The sequence below is a fragment of the Ambystoma mexicanum genome, chromosome 9 (genome assembly GCF_040938575.1).
Source record: "Ambystoma mexicanum isolate Mex_15411 chromosome 9, UKY_AmexF1_1, whole genome shotgun sequence".
NCBI classification, from domain to species: domain Eukaryota; kingdom Metazoa; phylum Chordata; class Amphibia; order Caudata; family Ambystomatidae; genus Ambystoma; species Ambystoma mexicanum.
Window position 1 is genome coordinate 1,268,747,794 of NC_090931.1, and position 19,708 is coordinate 1,268,767,501.

Here is a 19,708-nt window from a genome sequence, read left to right on the forward strand (position 1 = left end):
AGCGTTGGGAGGATGGCTGGGATGATTCTTTCTACTGTTATATTTTTCCTATTTCTTGTTAGGCAGGGTGGTGCCAGTGACACAGTTGTGGTAGGTGGTCTGGAGGTCAGTAGGTTAAATGAGACCAGGGAGTGGTCGGTCCAAGGTAATGGTCTGGTAGAGGAGATGACCGCTGAGCAATTAGCATCGGCAACCCAGTCTAGGGTTCTTCCCTTCAGGTGAGTGGGTAGGTTGACATTTTGTGAGAGTCCGAGTGATGAAATAGTATTGGCTATGGTGGAGGCATGCATGTCTGCTGGATCGTTAAAACCCTAGGTTGAAGTCACCTAGTAGCAGTAATTGTGAGGTGGTTTTCGCATTGTTGGATAGTAGGCTATGCAAATCTTCCTCGAAGGTCCCGAGCGGACCAGGTGGTCTGTAGACCTGGTGGATGGTGAGGGATTGGGTGTTATTTATAGGGAGTTTGGCAGTGAGGGATTCACACGATAGCAGGGTTTGAGTCGGGGCTAATCTGAGAGCTAGACTTTCTTTGGATATGATAGCGATGCCGTCGCCACGGTTACCCACCCGGTCCTGCCTGGATATGGCATAGCCCTCTGGGATGGCCAACATTAGAGCCGGGCCTGCTGCATTGTGTAACCAGCTTTCAGTTAGCGCAATAAAGTCTAATTTGTCTTTAATTATTAGGTCTGCTATATCAAGGGCATGTGCGACCAGTGATCTTGTATTAAGGAGAGCTCCTTTATAGGAATGTTCATCCGTTTTGACCGAGATGTTTGTATGAGAGATTGGTTTGGACTTAGTTATAGGGATGGTGGGACCTTTGGTGGTAGGTGGGGCAGGCTGGTGGTTTAGGGCCATGGGTTTTCTAGTATGGTGGCCTTTGGATTCGTATTTGGAGTCAGAAAGGAGTCTTCGGGGCGGCTCATATAGTTTAGAGAGTCTAGCGCGAAGTTTTTTGTTTCGGTGGTGGGGCAAGGCCAGGAGGCAAGGGTTGTTGGTCCTAACCTGCGATGATACCTTGGGCAAGAAGGGTCAGAATAGTGGCTTGCTATGTAGGAATCATTAGGAGGACTGGTGCCTAGCTGAGAGGGGGAGGCTCCTGAGTCAGTATCCTGAGTGGGAATATCAGGGGATGCGAACGTGGCCATCGCACAGAAGGTGAGTAATGCAGTTAGCATTTTCTGCAAATCAGCGCTGACATTGTGTGAGCAGAGCAAGAATAGCAGTGTGGATGCTATCTAGGAGATAGGGTATAGGCAGGACTGATAGGGTAGGGTGACAGTGTAAGTGTCCAACTGCAAGTCAGTGGAGTTCAGAGGTGCCGTAATAGCTAAATTCAATGCGCAGTAGCATGACAGATCCGATCACGGGGGTACTGTAGTACAGTAATAAAGCATGGGATAATGCAATTCAGTGGTATGGCAGTTAGGGCACAGGGATACTGCAGTGCAGTGAAATGGCAGTTCAGACCAGGGGATAATGCAGTTCAGTGATAAGGCAGTTCAATAACATGGCTGTTCAGAGTAGGGCAAAATGCAATACAAACGTGCAATTCAATTCAGGGCAGGGCAGAGTGCAGATCAACAATGTGGCCGCTCAAAACAGGGTCAAATGCAGTTCAAAACAGGGTGAAGTGCAGTTCAAATCAGGGTGAAATGCATTTCAGATCGGCGTGAAGTGCAGTTTAATCACGTGCAATTCAAGTCAGAGCAGGGTAACACAAATCCTGTATGTAGATCAGCAGTGGTACCTAGGTTCAGAATCAGGCATATGGCACAAATGTAGTATACAGGTCACTAGCATTGAGGGACAGTTCTAATGCTCACAGGTTGGCAGGTAGGTAAGGAGTTAGGTGAAGCAGACTGGGCATGCCGGATGGATCAAGGTACAGGGACAGGGCAAAATCATTTTGTGGCAATAATAATAGATATATTATAAGCAATCAGATTTGTTAGATTACCTTTCGAGTCATTAGTACATCACTCAAACAGCTATGCAATTTGGTGCAGAGAGCGGCGCTGGGAAGAACAGGTGGGAAGTTAGGCCCAAGTTCGTAGATAGAGAGTCACGTGAGAGCATCTGCTAACAGCTGCGTGGTCGTGCCTTTAGGAGGAGCACATCAATGGTGACCGTGTGTGGGGTAGCTGAGCATGCGCAGGGTGCACTTCTAATACATTCATTACGCCAGGGGCACTAAGCGCTGCAGACCTCCTGGTGCAGAGTTAGCACGTGGGATGGCGTTAGACTATGGGTGCAAGAGGGTGCCAAAAGAATGCTGGTGTATCGCTTACCAGGTAGCCTCGAGCGAAGTCACGTTTTGGTTGGCCATAGTGGGTTGGCCATACCGCGCTTCCAGGCGCTAACAGGCACACAACAGGCCTTAGTATTGCCTTTGTTTTGCCCACAGTGTATCCGCCGCCGGCGGATGCAGTGAAATCAAATGAGGCGGGCTCAGCCTCGTTTCGGCGCCGCAATGCGCCCCGCATGCGATGGTCAGGCAGGCCTCGAGACAGGGTCAGGCAGGCCTATGTAGGTATATGCGGCGGGGCTTGAATGCAGCTTCTCGGAGGGGGAGAGGGCTCCTGCCCTCTTCCCTTGGCAGATGGGACGAAGTGTTCCCTCCCCATTTAGCCTTGTGGTGCTTTGAAACACAACTCACTTGTATAAGCATCTAACAAATGCTCAATAAAATAAATACAATAAAATGCAAACTTTCTCCTCAAACTACAGTATGTGTTATTGTAAGAAAAGAACGATGTAATAGAAAATAATAAAAAGTAGCAACACATTTTGAACGCATTTAACTGTGTCAATTACCTATTTTTCAGCACCAAACATACATTTGGGATTAGCTACAAACACATCTGAAAAGAAGTCAGGGGGGGTCATTACGGCCCGGGCGCAAAGGGATACCGAGCACCGGTAATGACACTGGTGCCGGTAATCCCTTTGCGCCCTATTCCGAGGTCCCTTTGCGGGTCCTTCCTTAACGCCTGGTTTTAGCAGGCATTAAGGACGGGACCCGCAAAGGGACTTCAGAGCTAATAATGGTACCGTAATTTACGGTACCGTTATTAGCACGTTCCCCATTCCCATTGAGCCCTATGGGGGGCTCAAATGGGAATGGCATTGACATTTTCAATGGGGACTTACCGGTCCCGCAAAGGTCGGACTAGACCGGTAAATCCCCATTGAACCAGGGCGGACACAGCACCGGTAATGGTGCTAGTCATGGCGCTAATAGCGCCATGACTAGCACCAACTTGGAATGAGTCCCAGGGAATTGTGAGGGTCAGAAATTGGAGGCACACACAATGTGGTAGTGTTTTCATCAGACATCTTTATTAAAATAAAAGGGTTGGATGAAAGCCTATCTTTTCCTATACTAAAGAGATTTTCCCTACCTAGTAAACTAAAACTAGAATTCTGTCTGTGTCTTGTCGTCAAAATTATATACATTGTCCTTGTGTTGAAAACATTAATCTGACCCTCACACTAAAAATAAACAACTATGCGTGTAAGGAAAACATCTCTGATTCAGGCTTCACAAAAGTGTTTAAATGCAAGTAAATAAATCCAACAAAATAATCTTTGGATCCAGAGGGAGGTTCCCATTCTCTGCACGTCTCAGGTAGGATGGCGAGTGTCTCTTTCAAATACTACTTAAAGATGGCAAAAGTGTCCCTTTCAAACAAACACTTTTCAGGAATGGCCAAAAAGTGTCTCTTTGAAGCAGCCACTTCCTAAGGATAGTAAAAGTGTCTCTTTCAAGTAAGCACTTCCTTAAGGTTGGTGATGGTGCCTCTTTTAAAGCAATAACCTCTTACAAAGTACTTCCTGGTATACTCACCTGACAGGAAGCCCTTAGGTCTGTCAGATTACCTGGTATGCTCTCCAGCCAGGTATCTGCTCACAGTGTCTGTCATGTGTGTATTTCAAATTGATCACCTGGTATACTCCCCTGCACAGGAACCCTTTTCTGATGTCTGCAGATCCCCTAGTATACTTCTCTGCCAGGTATCTTCTCCACAAACACACACTGCCTGGTGTGTTTGTGGTTAATGGTTAATCGTTTCACTGTCTTTCAGCGTATAACAGTTGTATTCTTTCACTATATATACGTTCTTGACTTGAGGTACTACTTGTCCCAACTTTACCCACATTGACGTCTAATACATGGAGACTTGTTCATGGTCAACATTTTAACTTCTTCAGTAACTTTCATCTGTTTTTAGTAACACCTCATCCAACTTTCCCCATATTCACATCCTGTATATGGAAATTTGTTCAAACATTGGGCCTCATTACAACCTGCCAGTCCGGGACCGTGCAAAATCCGTGACGGCGGTAAAAACGTTTCCGTGTCCGCAAGGTTGCCGAAAAACCGTCCGATTACACGCTGTCGGTCGCGCGCACCACACGGACTCGGAAACGTTGTTACCGCCGTCACGGAAAACCCCACGGAAATGGAAATAACGAAGCCACAAGTGGCGCAAAACCCGTTTCCGCCTCCGCCACCACGGACACGGAACCGGAAATACCATGATCGCCAAAACAGGAAACAGAGAGGCGGCCATCATATAAAAGCACAATACATTGCCATCCAGAGCCAGCACAAGCACAATCCTAACTCTGAGAAGCCAAAAGGGACCACCAGCATGTCTGCCAGGATTCCGGCTCAGAGGCAGCGCAAACAGCGCTTCAGCGAGGCGGAGCTAACCGTCTTGGTGGAGCACATTGTGGACAATGCTGAGATGCTGTTCAGCGCCGACCAACGGCGTGCCACACAGCAGCAGAGGAAGGAGGTGTGGGCCGAAGCTGGATGCAAGTGCACCGCCGTGGGCGTGGCAGTGAGGAGTGTGAAGGACTGCCACAAGCGTTGGGACGACCTGAGGCTGAGGGTACGCAACCTCATTTCCACGCACCGCCAACGCAGCAGTGGGACAGGCGGAGGACCCCCTTCCCCACTGAGGCTGCAAGCATGGGAGGAGCGTTGCAGCAGCGTCCTCCACCTAGAGGGAATCCATGGGATCGGGCAGGCTGAGGCAGGAGTGAGCCCACCTGCAGATGCCGGTAAGTGCCCAAACATGAATGCCACATTTAAATATGCAGTTGTGAGTACTGGGCTAAAGGACCCATTAACACCCCCCCCCCAGGCAGTGCGTGTGTGGGCCAAAGGACCCATTAACAACCCCCCCCAGGCAGTGCATGTGTGGGCCAAAGGACCCATTAACAACCCCCCCCCAGGCAGTGCATGTGTGGGCCAAAGGACCCATTAACAACCCCCCTACCCCCAGGCAGTGCATGTGTGGGCCAAAGGACCCATTAACAACCCCCCTACCCCCAGGCAGTGCATGTGTGGGCCAAAGGACCCATCATGATCCGTATGGCAACCAATATCACTGAATGCAGACACCAGCAATCAGATGCATGTGACTAACACTATTCAATGTACATCTTAATGACGCATGTGATGCACCCATCTGCCACCACAACAACACTAATTGCATGCCCTTTGTGTCCCCACAGCCGTTTCAAGTGACAGTGATACTGCACAACAGGCCAGCCAATCTGCATCGGCAAGTACACTAGCCACCGCCACCACACAGGAGGATGCTGCCGGCAGTTCTGCACCTCTGGCCACATTACCAGCCACTACAGATGTGCGGCACACCACCACCACCGACATCCCCACCGTCTCCACACTGGCTGAGTCTAGACAGGTGCCACGGGAACCTATCATGGCCACCCAACACAACACCGAAGGCAGCAGCACTGCAGAGGGGGCCGCCTGCAGTGATAACAGTGCCCCGCAAGAGCACTCGGAAACGGGGCCACAGGGGGAGATGCCCACATTGGAAGACCTGGGCTCCTTCCATGAGCTGGGGTTCAGCCCCACTTCACTGGGGAGTCCCATGAGGTCGCCCACCCCATCCATGGCTGAACTGAATGCCCGCATGCAGCGGATGGAGGACCAGCAGGCTACCCTCACCCAGCTGGTGGAGAGGCAGCTAGAGGAATCCAGGCTGCAGAGGGAGAGCTACAGCGCCTCAGTGCGTCGCCTGTCGAGGTCCATTGGACGCTTTGCGAGCACCATAGTGACCCTTGCACGCCATGTGCGGGAGGGCAACGACCACACCTCCAGGCTTGTAGAGGCCATGTTGGTTGGCCAACAGGCAAATCTGGCATGGATGCCCTCAATCCCAGATTCTGGCCCATCAAACACTACCACCCCATCCAGCTCCACTACTGCCAGTCCAAGGAGGCGCTCGAGTAGGCTAACCGGTCCTTCGGGCAAGGTTGCACAGGCACAGAAGCGCATGCGGAAGTGATGGCATGTGTGTGGGGCAGTGCAGGACACGTGGACTACAAGGGTGTGAGAGGGGTGGGCACGTTTGGGTGGTGGGGTAGGTAGTTTTGGGGGTTTGGACAATTGGCTCTGGATGGGGGTGGGCACGTTTGGGTGGTGGGTGGCCCCGGGTGTACAGCTTCCCTAACCAATGCACCTTCTTCCCTGTTGTTATCACATCAATACATCACCATTTCAAATCAAGACATACATGTGTGGACATTGATCATTTATTTTGCAGTGCAACTATTAATTCATTGTCGTCACCATGTTTGTGCATTTCTGTGAATGTGCTGTGACTCAAAAGTAAATGCGAATCAGGGCATCCCGTGCTCTCTGGCCATCATGTGGACCCCCAGGGGGAGGCGGTGCCATCCCATCCCCAACTCCATCCCCATCCCCATCCCCATCTTCCTCATCTGCGTCTGGTGGCATTGGGATGTTCCTGCGCAGGCATATATTGTGCAGCATGGCACATACGAGCGTGATTTTGCCCGTCTTCACTGGGCTGTACAGCAGTGATCCGCCAGATCCGCTCAGACAGCGGAAACGGGCCTTCAGCAGTCCAAATGTCCTCTCAATCATTCCACGTGTGCGGATATGTGCCCTATTGTATGCCTCTTCATGCCTGTTCCTTGGTCTCCGTACAGGTGTCATCATCCATGGCGTGAGTGCATATCCCGCATCACCTACATGGGATGTAGATGGGGGAACATGTCAGTGTTTGTGGCATCATGTCCTCATCTGCTGCTGTGCATTCGTGTATCATCATTCATTCATGCATATGTACCATGCAGTGTATGGAGGTATGTCTTGGGCATCACGAGGTATGTCGCTGACTGCATATGGGCCTACACATTAACTTGCATGTTTACTGTGCCCTACGGGTGACTTTTGATTGTGTGCATGTCATGGTGCAGTGCTGTCCACACATGGCAGAGTGACTCCACTTTACGGAAGTAGTAAATACACGTCGTCTCATTTACACGCCTCTCATGCTTTTTGGGGCAGTGTTTCAATTGAGGGTGGGTGTCTGCAGTGGCACAGGGTTCATGGGACAGTGAGGGGATTGGCTGTGGCAGCGTGTGCACGGGCACATTGTGGTGCCCTGTCATGTCTTCCTTCATGATGTTTGGCATCCGCTGTGTATTTGGTAGATGGAAGGGGGTGATGCATGTGCGGTCACAGCGGCACACTCACAATGCTCATTGGCCTGGACACACACACACCACTCCGACAGGGTTGTATCATCGTCAGCTGTACTCACCCAATAGCCATGTGCTTTGTCCGGCATAGCGTTCCATGTACCGTGGCAACGTGGAATTCCGCAGTACCATTGAGTCATGTGATGAGCCTGGGAAACGTGCGCAGCAGTGTGTAATCAGTTGCATGGCATCACAAACCATCTGGACATTCAAAGAGTGATACTGTTTCCTATTGCGGAACACCGCCTCAATTGCATGTGGTACTGTCAGCTCGACGTGGGTGCAGTCAACTGCACCTATGCAATTTGGCATGCCTGCTATGGCATGGAAGGCCAACTTGGTGGCAATGACCTCGGGGAGGGTGCGGGGTAGGGCTATGTGTTCCGACACATGGCGCAACAGGGCATCCAGTACCTGTACCAGGATTTTTGAGAAACACGGTTGTGATATGCCGTGCAGCTCACCAACCGTGTGTTGATAGGTGCCAGTGCCAAGGAAATGCAGAACTGAGACAACCTTCAAGAGGGGGGGGATGGCGGTGGGGGTGTCAATTAGGCTGCTGATGTTGTCCACAATCATGGCGGTGATGTGCAGGATTGTTGCATGGTCCAGCCGGTATAGGGTGTGGATCTGTCCTGGGGTGAGGTTCCAGGGTGAGGCCCTGATGCGTGGTATTGGTGGCTGGCGGCGGGGTCGGGCTGGCTGGGCAATGGGGTTTGCCATAGCTGCAGGGTTGGCTGGTTGCCGCCTGCGCCTCCTCCGCCTACGCCTCCTCCTCTGCGCCATTACTGCCACCATGTGCAGTGCTGCCTGTTGGTTGAGTAGGCCCAGTCCCAGTGCTACTAGACCTGCTGCCTGCATGGTTCTGTGTTGTGTTGGGCTGGGTGTGGCCCTTTTGTAGGCTCCCAGTGGCCTGCTAGGTCCAGCTGGGCTGATTTGGTGCACCTGTGCCCTGATTCAGTTCAGCAGGCAGTGTATAACGCCATGTTCGCGGTGGCGGCGGTTCTGCCACCGTGATCACGGTATTTACGCCATTTTTTTGCCGGTATTTCCGTGTCCGTGCTAGTTGTGATGCTCACAGTGTTTTGTGTTGACGGTAACGGAGGGGTTTCGGTGCAGACGGACTTAACGGGAACCCTATTTCCGGTTGGCGGTTGGCGGTTTAGGGTGGTGCTATTACTGGGGCCGCGGGTCATGATTGCGCGGACATGGAAACGGTGCCGGTATGGTTTTACCGGCAGTGTTCATTCCGGACCGGAGTACTTGTAATGAGGCCCATTGTCTTTTAACTCTTCCATTAGCATTAATTTGCTTGTGGCAATACTTGCTCCAACCTTACCCATATTGACATCTCATACATGAGGATTTGGGCAAGTTATGTATTTGTTCGCTACTTGTTCGGGATTCGAAATAGGTTCTTAATGGCTCGCATGCCTGTCGGTATACCCAGGGTCCCCAACGTCTCTGGGCACACACATCAGTGTCTGACAGTGCTTCCATTGCTGCGATGAAGCTTCACCCCAGATGGTGTTCTCCGCTTTGCACACTACTCTCAGCTCTTCCGCTGGTTCTGCATTCGTCCTCCGGTTAGCTGGTTTTCCAGCAGTCCTCTTACAGTGCCTACAATGTCTTCAATGGCATTGTTCCACTCCGGTAAGTACTGCCTGCAACCGGCAGCTTGGGAACAGCTGGGACTATTGTAATGCCCTTTACAGTGGCGCTAACAAAGCTAAAAAATCTATCATCCATAGATTTTAAATCCTGCAAATAATGCGCTAATGGCTGCATTAAGCATTAACAAAAGATTACACATGGCCCCGATCAGACACCAATACAAACGGCTCTCCACCCATAATAAAATACAGATAAAAATCGCTTCCTTGACACATAAAGCTCTAAACAATGCTGCCCCTAGGTACGTAACAGACAAAATGATGAGAAGAACTTCCAACAGGCCAACAAAATTTAGTAACATGAATTGTTTTATGGTACCGAGTTTTAGACTTCCCAAGATTGGTGGTAACAGCTTCCCTGTGAAGGCTGCAAAACTATGGAACTCCCTGCCCCATGAGTTGAGAGCAGACCAACCCTATCTACACTTTAGAAAGAGCTATATCATTATCTCAACTTGAGGCTGCTGTACGCCGGCCACATGGGAGGAGATCTCTGGCTGGGGTTCAGTGATGACTCCACAGGATTCATCACATCTATCTATATGTATAAAATGTTTAGGTATGCTTCTGTACTCAGCTGATGCAATTTATCAGTGTTAGATTTCCCTCTTCTGTGCGCCCTTCTACTTCAGAAACAGCTATCATTTCAACAAACACAATAAGCATGGTTCTGCGCGGCCACCTTCACCTTCCACTATTGCAAACATTCTGAATAATTTGAAGTTATTTCTTTCCAACCTCACTTCTCTTCACACAGGGGACCGCGGTTCCAGAGTTAATGAACAGTTAATTACTGGCTCAACGTTTCAGTCGCCAAAGAGCGAAATGCTGTAGGTTGAATACCGACTCACAAGGTAAAACTGAAAGCAGGTGCAGTAATTATGTCACTATGCAATCTTATGCCATCATGGGGACTCTGCAATGCAACAAGGTTGACAATTACGCATCTCCAAAAACACATCATAGAGGCCTGTGTAATCGATGCATTAAACTAAGATGCTGCTGTTATACCGTGCATACCTCTCATTCCATCTGATACAAATTCGCCTTTCAAATTCACAAGACGGCAGTTTCCTATATGTTTAGCCTTTTCAATGACCATTAAAAAGTCACAGGTAACTACACCCCTTTCTTGGAAGAAATTGGTTTTAATTCCAATGTTTAAGAAGGGGCACAGAAGTGACCCTATGAATTACCAACCAATATTGTCATTTAAGATATGCTAGAACAGCGTATGTTATGCTGGGAACAGCTAATGAAACAATAAAGATTGAATAATGAATAACAACACAATATAGTATGCTCATTCAAGTTAAAACCACAGTATTTCAGTACCATCAACTGTACAATAATGGATTTACGCTATATTGATTGATTTAAAAGCAAGACATGATATATGGGATAAAGCATGCATATATGTTTTTAGTTTACAAAAGAACAGGGATGACAATTTTGATCAGACATGACTTACAATAACACATGTGGGTGCCTGTACAATAACACAAAGATGAGAACAAGCAGTGAGCCAGTTTGGCGGTGTGAGAAAACCTGTCATATGCAAGAGGCTAAACAAAGCAAACAGAAAAACATATTTATAGGAAAACAGGTGACTTTCCAATTTAACATTAACCTAAAAGGTCAAGTGCTTCAAATGAAAGAGTACCATATAAATATACAAAATTTCATCACTAAGCATAACTGGAGTGAGTGTTGGGTCGGATTGAGAAGGTGGGGAAGAAGGCAGAGGGAGCTCCCTCTTTATTAAGTAAGTGAGTAATAAGCCAATCTTTCAAAAGATTCACAGTTCCGCTGGTTTTGACTGCGAGGGGCAGCAGATTGTAGTGGAGTGAAGCATGTAGGGAGAAAGAGAGGAAGTGAGAGTAGGCACACTGAGGTTATGGAGTAGGAAGGCTGAGTGCAGAGGATATTGCAGGGAATGATATGGTGAGTAAACAGAGATACCTTTAGACAGGCACTGAAGAGCATGACCACGGATAGCTTTCTAGACTGGAAGAAGCAACTTGAAAAGGGAGCAGTTGTGCATGGAGAGCAAAACGGCATGTTCTTTGTAGGTAGATGAGGATCTAGATAGGTTGTAGAGAGTGCACATAGCAAAGTTGAGGAATCTTGTCTAGAGGGAGGAAGGAGTAGAGATGAAGGGAACAGAGTAGGATTCAGCAGTAGTCACATTTGCTGAGCATGGGATAGAGATTAGAGTTTTTATAGAGTGCTTAGTAAGAAAAGATTGAATTTTCCAAATGTTGAGGAGGTGAACACGAGCAGCAGAGGCTGATGACCTGTTCAGTCGGAGGTTGGCATCAAAGAGGGCACCCCATGATTGCAAGCCTTTGGCAAGGTAGCAAGATGGTCAGACAGGAAGGAGAAAGGAGATGGGAGGGGAGGGATGGCATTGAAATCTGGGAGAAAGAGGACTTCTATTTTTGAAGACATCAGCATGAGGCAGTAGAGAGCCATCCAGTTCTGAGATGGCTGGGGTGAAGGAGGGAAAAGAAGAACAAAATATGATTGTCATCGGCAAAAAGGTGATAGTGTAAACCAAAGGACAAAATAAGTCTTCCTAGGGCAGCGGTATAGAGGGTGAACAGCAGGGGGAAAGGTCCTTGGGGGACACTGACAGTGAGAGGGGTAGGGTCAGAGGCTTGTGAGTTCCAGGAGATTTTAAAGGATCAAACTTCCAGGTAGGAGGGGATCCAGGAAAGTGCTGCTTTGCTAAACCCAATGTACTGAAGAGTGAGGAGGGTATTGAAAGCAACTTCATTAAAAGGACACAGTGGCAATGCCTGTGATACCCCACTTCTCTATTAGTTGGGTTTGAAGGGGAATTATTTCAAACAAAAGAGGGCTATGCAAAGCACTTCCCAGTGATTCCCATGCATTTCCATGCAGTGTTGAAGTTGGTGATTTCATGTTCCAACATGCTATGTGCCACAGATGAGTCAAGGTGGATCAGCAGAGCTGGGATGCTTTTCTCAATTGATTTGAGTATGTCTTCCCCATACTCATGCAAGTTGTTTCAGTATCCAGAATGGTGATCTTGTAGAAAGGCATAGGAATTACTATACTCCAGCAGTGGTATTGTGACTATCATCTTGAAGATGAAAGGTCGTTTTCAGATTGGCTGGAGATGAGCCAGGACAATGGGTCATGTAAGGCTTTTTGAGACACACTGAGTGATCAAGGCCAGTTCTTTTGAAGTGAGGGTACCATTCCTGTGCTAAGTAATGCATTAGCACTGGCCATGGGTCTCTCTGAGCTGGTAATGCCACTATGTTATTCACTGTGTGACTTTCTGAGTTTGGCAATTGTTTATACCATATTGCATTTGGAATATTATAACCCCGTTATTTTGTATGTATTTATTTTATTCATTGCATTTGGTTATACGCCCACACCCAGGAGTATCACAGCGTATGTTGCAAGGTTACAGTAAAGCTTTCTGGTTACATGGGCAAAAGAAGTCTGCATTTCAAAGTATCACGACGTAAGTTACAAGGTTAGAGTACAGCTTTCTGGTTACGTGGGAAAAGAAGTCTGGTGAGAATAAGAGCAATGACATGTCAGTAGCAGAATTTGGTTGAAGGAAGTATAGGCTTACATTAGATTACAAGAAAGAAGTGGTATCCAGAAACTTATGAAAGCATTTAGAGGGTACACATGTTGAAATGTGTTGAATAGCCAAGTTTGTAGCAGTTTCTTGAAGTGAGTGTGGGAAGGCTCATTGCTCATGTTCAGTGGGATTGAGTTCCATATTCTCGGAGCTACTATGGGAAACTCCTGCCCTAAAGTCCTAGAGTTCTTAAATCGGGGCGTAAGTAGGTGAGAGATAGTGCTTTATCTTAGACATCTGGTTGAGATTTTACGTGTGAGGCATTGATTAAGGTGTGTAGGGGAGTTTTGGGTGATGCATTTGTGTGTGATGGTGAGTGTTTTGTGTAGTATTCATTCTTGTATGGGTAGCCGATTAACCTCTCTCCTGGTCTGTGAGATGTGGTCCCTTTTTCTTATTCCAGTGCTTTATTTTGCAGTAATTGCAATTTGGCAAAATGTTTCTTAGTGGTGCCTAGCAGGAGTATATTACAATAGTCTAATTTAGACAGAATAAGGGCTCTTGCTAAGGTGATGCAGTTCTGTGGAGTGAGAAATTGTCGACTAAGGGCAATGAGTTTAGCTGTATAGGTGGTAGAAGACGCAAGCAAATTCACATGTTTGCTCATGGTGAGATTTGACTCTAGATAAACACCTAATGTTTAAAATGGGAATGGGAGTACCATCTATGAGAATAGAAGTGTAATCCGGGTGTAACCTTTTCAATCGAGCTGGAGAACCTACAATGAGGATCTCTGTATTTTCACCATTAAGGCACAGACTGTTTATTACCATCCAATTTTGAATGAGAGAGTAGATTTTATTTATGAGGATAGCGTCCTGCTCTTGATTGCCAGTAATTGGGATGAGTATCTGTATATCATCCACAAAGTTAGTATAAATTACTCACATGGCATCAAACGCTGCAAAAAGAAGTTTTGTTTGAACATTTTATAGCATAGGGGAGAGGCAAGAACCTTGGGTTACACCCAGCGGTACTGGTATAGGGTCAGCCGCCTCCTCGCCAATGGCTACTCTGGAAGTAAAATGAATTGACCAAAGTGATTGCTTCATTTGAAAAGTGAAATTCTTTTGATAATGCTAGACATAATTTGTCATGGTCCACCAAGCTGAACGCAGCCGACAAGTCAAGTATTAGAAGGATACATAAGTTAACAGAGTCTCTGATAGCATTCTTCTGATTTTTTAGGTCTAGTAATGCTGTCTCTGTACTGTGTTTAGGGTGAAAGCCAGATTGTCTATCGCCTAACAGGTGATTGTTTTCTAGGTGTGCTTGTACTCGAAGGAACCTTGGTAACTGGCCTGTAGACGGTGGGTATGGAGGGGTTGAGTGTAGGTTTTTTCAGAAGGGAGTGACCCATGCTTCTTTGATATCTGAGGAGATTGAATTGTTACTGAATGAGGCGTTCATGATTTAGTGATAATATGTGCTAAAGTGGGAACACAGTTCTTGAACAGTTTAGTTGGAAAGCTGTCTCCTTTAAAATTGGATGGTTTGAGAGATGCAATAGTCTTAAGTACTTGGTTTTGGGTAACCAGTGTGAAGTTGATCTGGGTTACTGTAACTTCATTGTCATTGTCAGTCAAGTAATTAGGGGGGTGTTCTGTAGTGTGGGCCAGTAGTTTTCTTTTCATTGTGATTTTGTCTTGGAGGGAGTTCATTTTGGAGGCTAAGGCATTTTGGATGGTAAGGGTGATAGCGTTGGAAGCGGCCGTTGTTCTGTTTTATTTTTCGTTCCTGTGATTGTAGACAGTGCGGCTTGATGCTCTATGTTTAGTGTCGTGCACAGTGTCATACACAGAGAGGTGCTTTTCTCTAACCTCTTACCCATTGCTACTCCCGGTGGAAGCAGAATGTCGTCCGTGTGAATGCTGTTTGGTATTTGCTGGGAGATCGGAGATTGCAGACCACAGGTAGTAATTGCTAAGTGGTGGTGGCCCATTAAGCGTCTGCTGCGGAGGACGCCAGAGAGCTTCTGGTAAGAGAGCAAGAGAGTAATTGTGTGACTCAGACAAGTATCCTTTAGATGAGAAGGAGTACGGAAGGTGGAGGATTGATGTACTCCTTGACTCCAATTACTTCTGTGGCTGCCTACTGCCTAAACACATTGCCAATATCCCTTGCTTATATCGTTGTGCTGTGCAGTGCTTTATGCGTCAACTTGAGCACATGCACATACCCGGCAGAGATGTCTGCAGAGGTGTTTGCCTTTTGCTGCCCTTGGCTTTGATGGCTTGGAGAATCGGTTTCTGGGTGAGCTACAAACCTCTTTTTCATCTCTCGAAAGAAAAGGCCCCTTTGTCTTGAATAAGCCGCGGCAGACTTTAATTTCTGAAAGTATATATTCCTTGTTCTTAATACCTGGTGTGCTTGGTGTGACCTCTGCTACTTCCATCGCAGTGTGGCACTTTGGAGACTTTGGGAATTTTCAGTTTGACCCAGGTAGCACGCAAAGGATTTTGTCCCAGAGAAATTCTTCGGTGGGCTTCCAGAAGTGTGGCTGCTCTTATTAAAAAAAAACTTCTAGTACTCCTCCTGATTCTCGGACATGAGCAAACTAAGAAATGACAATCTTCGCAGCCTGCCTTTCACAGCGGCTGACTATGGCCCAGAATGGGAAGAATCTACAGTGCGGGACTTGGCTGTGCCTCAAGTGGATCGGTCCATTTTCAAATCTTTACCACTTAAGGAGGGCCGTCTGAAGTGTAAGGAGAGTTTCTTTCCTGCGGATGACTAGCAGGCATCTGGCTCTGGTCTGACTTTCTGCTGTACTGTAGCAAGTTTCTACCCAGGTATATCTACACCCAATGCCCATGTTCTAAACAACTGTTTGGCTTCTAGCCTGGACTATACTCTAACCGCAACATCCATTAAAAAACAATCTTGAACTACTTTCCCATAGAAGGTAGGAAAAATAGCTCAGCCCCAAATCAAAGTATAGCAAGCTTGGTTTGGACATAATCAATAATGGCTTAACTAAACTTGTGGGGCCGGCAAAAATACTGGAAACCATAACCTGGACTTGGTGGAGGAGGGGGCAATAACACTAACATCTCACAGAATTTTGACTCCTCGTTCGAGCTGAAGAAATTTCAGCACTATTGGAGGGGTCAAGAGAAGTAGAGGCCCCCCAACACTGCCGGACACCACAACAGCCCAACACACGATTGGAGAAAACCAGGGGGTTGCAGCCGCATGATCAACCTCTAAGTTCAGCATCAATGATCGCTTTGAATTTTGTGCTAGGTTCGTTGGTTAGGGTTTTCGGAAACTTAAAATCAGAGATCCATCTCCAATCTCGATCTCTACTGGAGATTAACAAGGACCTAGAATTGAACAAAATAGCTCTGGTAGCGATGAAGTCTGCACTGAATGACTTTACAAAAGATTCCTTGGCGGATTTCCGTCTCTTATCAGAAAATCAGGATGCAGAAATAGACCACTTGGCTGTTCAGTGGGAGGGTGCCAGAGTGGAGATGGCTTCACCTAGCACGAAAATCGGTGAAGTGACAGATATTCGTGTTCATGGGGCTTGCTGCAGCTGTTTTGAGGTTCCACCTAATGCACCAGGGAATATGGATTTTGAGGACACTCCACTATCTATATCTACTATGGAAGAATTTATTAGACTGGCCCAAATAGTGGACTCAGAGACTGCTGCTCAAGGTGTGGGAGGTCCGCTGGATGTAATCTCAGAGCCTCCACCCACTACATTGAGTGATATAAATGAATCCATTCCTAGAAAGAAGTCCAATGGAAAGACAAAAAAGAAAACAAAGCGTAAGCAACAACAGCCTTCTCTCCTAGTAAATTGTGCTTAACCTGTTGAGGTACCCAATGTAATAGCTAAAGGTAGCTCTGGCTCTAAAAAATCATCTCTTACAGGCAGCACAAAAAACTTTTTTTTAAAAATCTTCTTGGATCTCCTAGTCTAAAACCTTTTATGTGTAGGAAGAAGGGGCAAAGAAATGTGGAAAAGGGTGACTTCTTAAGTAAAAACCAGAAAAAAACTGTCTCCAAGCAAAACCACAGCGAGGATAGAACTCCAGAGAAGAGTGTTGTGAATGTTACGGAGGGTTGCAGAGTTAATCAAACCCACCCCAAAGATTGCCCCCATCTTTCTAATGGGAAAAAAGCTGCCCCCAAGAAATTGGCCCTAAAGATCGCTCCAATCTTCTTAAAGTCCAAAACCAAAGAGGATTGGACTAACAGTATGGACATAAATCTGCCTGGGGTCTATAACCCCTCACGCTCAGGTCAAGATTCGCAAAATAGTTGTCTGGATGGCTCGCCCGCTTCGACCTCCCTCAATCAATCGGGGAGTGACTTGAGTCTGCCTCAGGGAAGCCTTCAAAATTCTGTACCCAGAAGTGACATTCCTATTAACATTAGTGATAGCAAGAACCCTCAATGGCCTCAGACTCACAAAAATTTGAAGTTACCCCTGCAAGGGTTCTCTCTATTTCTATCACACACTACAGTGAATGTTAATAGCAAAATGCATTTGAATCGCTCTGTAATTTTGGCCGAGATGAGAACCATTTCTGCCCTGAAACCTCTTTCCACAGCTGATATCCAGCAAGTTGGTTTTCCATATGCACCAAATAGCGATATTGCAGAATTGGTGTTGACATTTAGATTGAGTTATGAATCCATATTAGGGGCTTCGCCTGAATGGTCTAAAAGGGGCTTTGTGATATTGACAGAACTGTGTGTGTCAAAAGATCCATCGCCTGTTCCACTGCCTGTATCTACTGCTTCAACAGCTTTGCAGGGGAAGGTTAAGGCGGTTCCAACAATATGACCAGCCTTAGACCTTATCCCTGAACTGGTTGCTCAGATCTTTATGGAACTTGGTCTAGCTGAGAAGAGCCTCTAACCAACCTCTATGTAAAAACATTATCCTGTAATTCAAGGGGTTTCACTTCTTTCCTCAATGATCCCAGTGATCCCATGAAAAGCTATGTGTTTGGTTCTTTTGATTTAACTTTTTTGCAGGAAACTTGGGTTCAATCTGCCTTTGACATTGATGGTTTCTCCTCTTATCACCAGTTACCTGCTGGTGGAATTGTGGGGCGCCCGGTGGGAGGTCTGTGTATTCTGTCTAGAAATGTAACATTTGTTAACTCACTCCTGTTTTCTAGCTAGTTAACAGATCATGATAGTTAGAGCGGGGATGAAGTCTACAGCTGACTCTCAGTGTTGGCTGTTAGTTAATATCTACTGGAACCCCCGTGGACTTACCTCTCATGGTATTTGTTCAAAATGTAGGGGACCGGCTTATTAGGGCAACAGCCCAGTACTTCTTGGACGAGATACTCATCATGGGTGACCTGAACTTGTACTGCCTCTATTCCCCCGTATTGATAGGGGGAAGGGTGGATCGGAAGTGCTGGGATGGTGGTGTATGGTGTCAGCTCATGCAGGATTGGGACTTGAGGGTACTGAATGGAAATGTGAATGGGGACATCCCTGCTGCCCCTACCTGGAGGAAGGACCCTCTTCATTCAACGATTGATTATGTTTTTGTCTCCCAGGTTTTATTTGAGAATTGTAATAACTTTATAATTAAGGAGGGTGGCTGGGGTGATCATGAGCTCTTGAAGGCTTCTTTTGTGGTGGGTGGGAAGCAGAGTTGGTGTTGCTCATCTCAGAAATTAACTGTCAATTCAGCAGGCAATCGACTAGTAAATATTCTGTCACGGGGGTCACACTCTGAATGATAATTTGAAGAACTTTGCTAATAATTTCTCAGAGCAGGAATTGTCCCTGCAGTTTGCCTCTGATACTTTTGTGGAACTGCTTTGGAATCTTAATCCTCTGACTACTGGCTCCTCGAAGCCCAGGCTTCCCCATAGACATTACTTTGATTCACAAATTCTTGAGAGAAAGAGGGAGAGAAGAAAATTGCTCAGACTAGTGAAAAGAAAAAATGAATACAATGAAATTCAACATAGTATCTTGATAAAAGAAATTACAACTCATATAGGAATTGGATCCAAGCTCATAGGGCCCAGAGACTACAGAAAGATGGAGTGGAAATGCTAAAGGCAGTTGTTTGTAAAAACTCTAGAAACCTGTGGACATTGCTGAGTCAAATGGGTAATCAATCACAGGATGCAATAATCCAGGAATAAGTATGGGTTGATAATTTCAAAAATGTATATGCCTGCCCTGATCGCACATAACCAAGATTAGACTTGTCTGTATCATGGGTCCTTAACTCCTCTATGGGGGAAATCTCAAAATCTTTAGTGTCTCGAGCGGTGGGACCTAATGGTCTCACAAATGTCATATTAAAATCGAATCCAATTGTTTGGTCGAGAGTACTGAAAGGCCTTTTCGATCGCATAATCAAATCCAAAACCATCCTGGAATCTTGGAAAAGTTCGATTATTGTGCCGATTTATAAACAAGGTGATCGTTTGGCAGCCTCTAACTACCGCCAAATATCTTTGTTGGATGCGGATGGCAACATTTTCGCTGGCCTTATATTAAGAGACCTAGAAGGCTGGGTCAAACAGAATGGTATTATTTCCAAATTCCAAACAGGATTTAGGAAGGACCTTTCCACCTCCCCTAATGGTTTAGTCAAGACTTGTATTACGGATAGCTGCTTCACGAAAGAGGGGAAGCCTCTTTTTGGAGCCTGGGTTGATTTAACCCAGGCCTTTGATACAATTAATAGAGATCATTTGTGGAGAAAGCTGTAGGCCTGGGACTTGCCTTGGGGCTGGCAATATTGATTGAATTACACCACAACTTGACTCTTCGGGTCAGACTATCTAAATCCGGGGATCTATCGAGAAAATCAAGATAAACCGAGGTGTGCATCAAGGTTGCCCTGTGG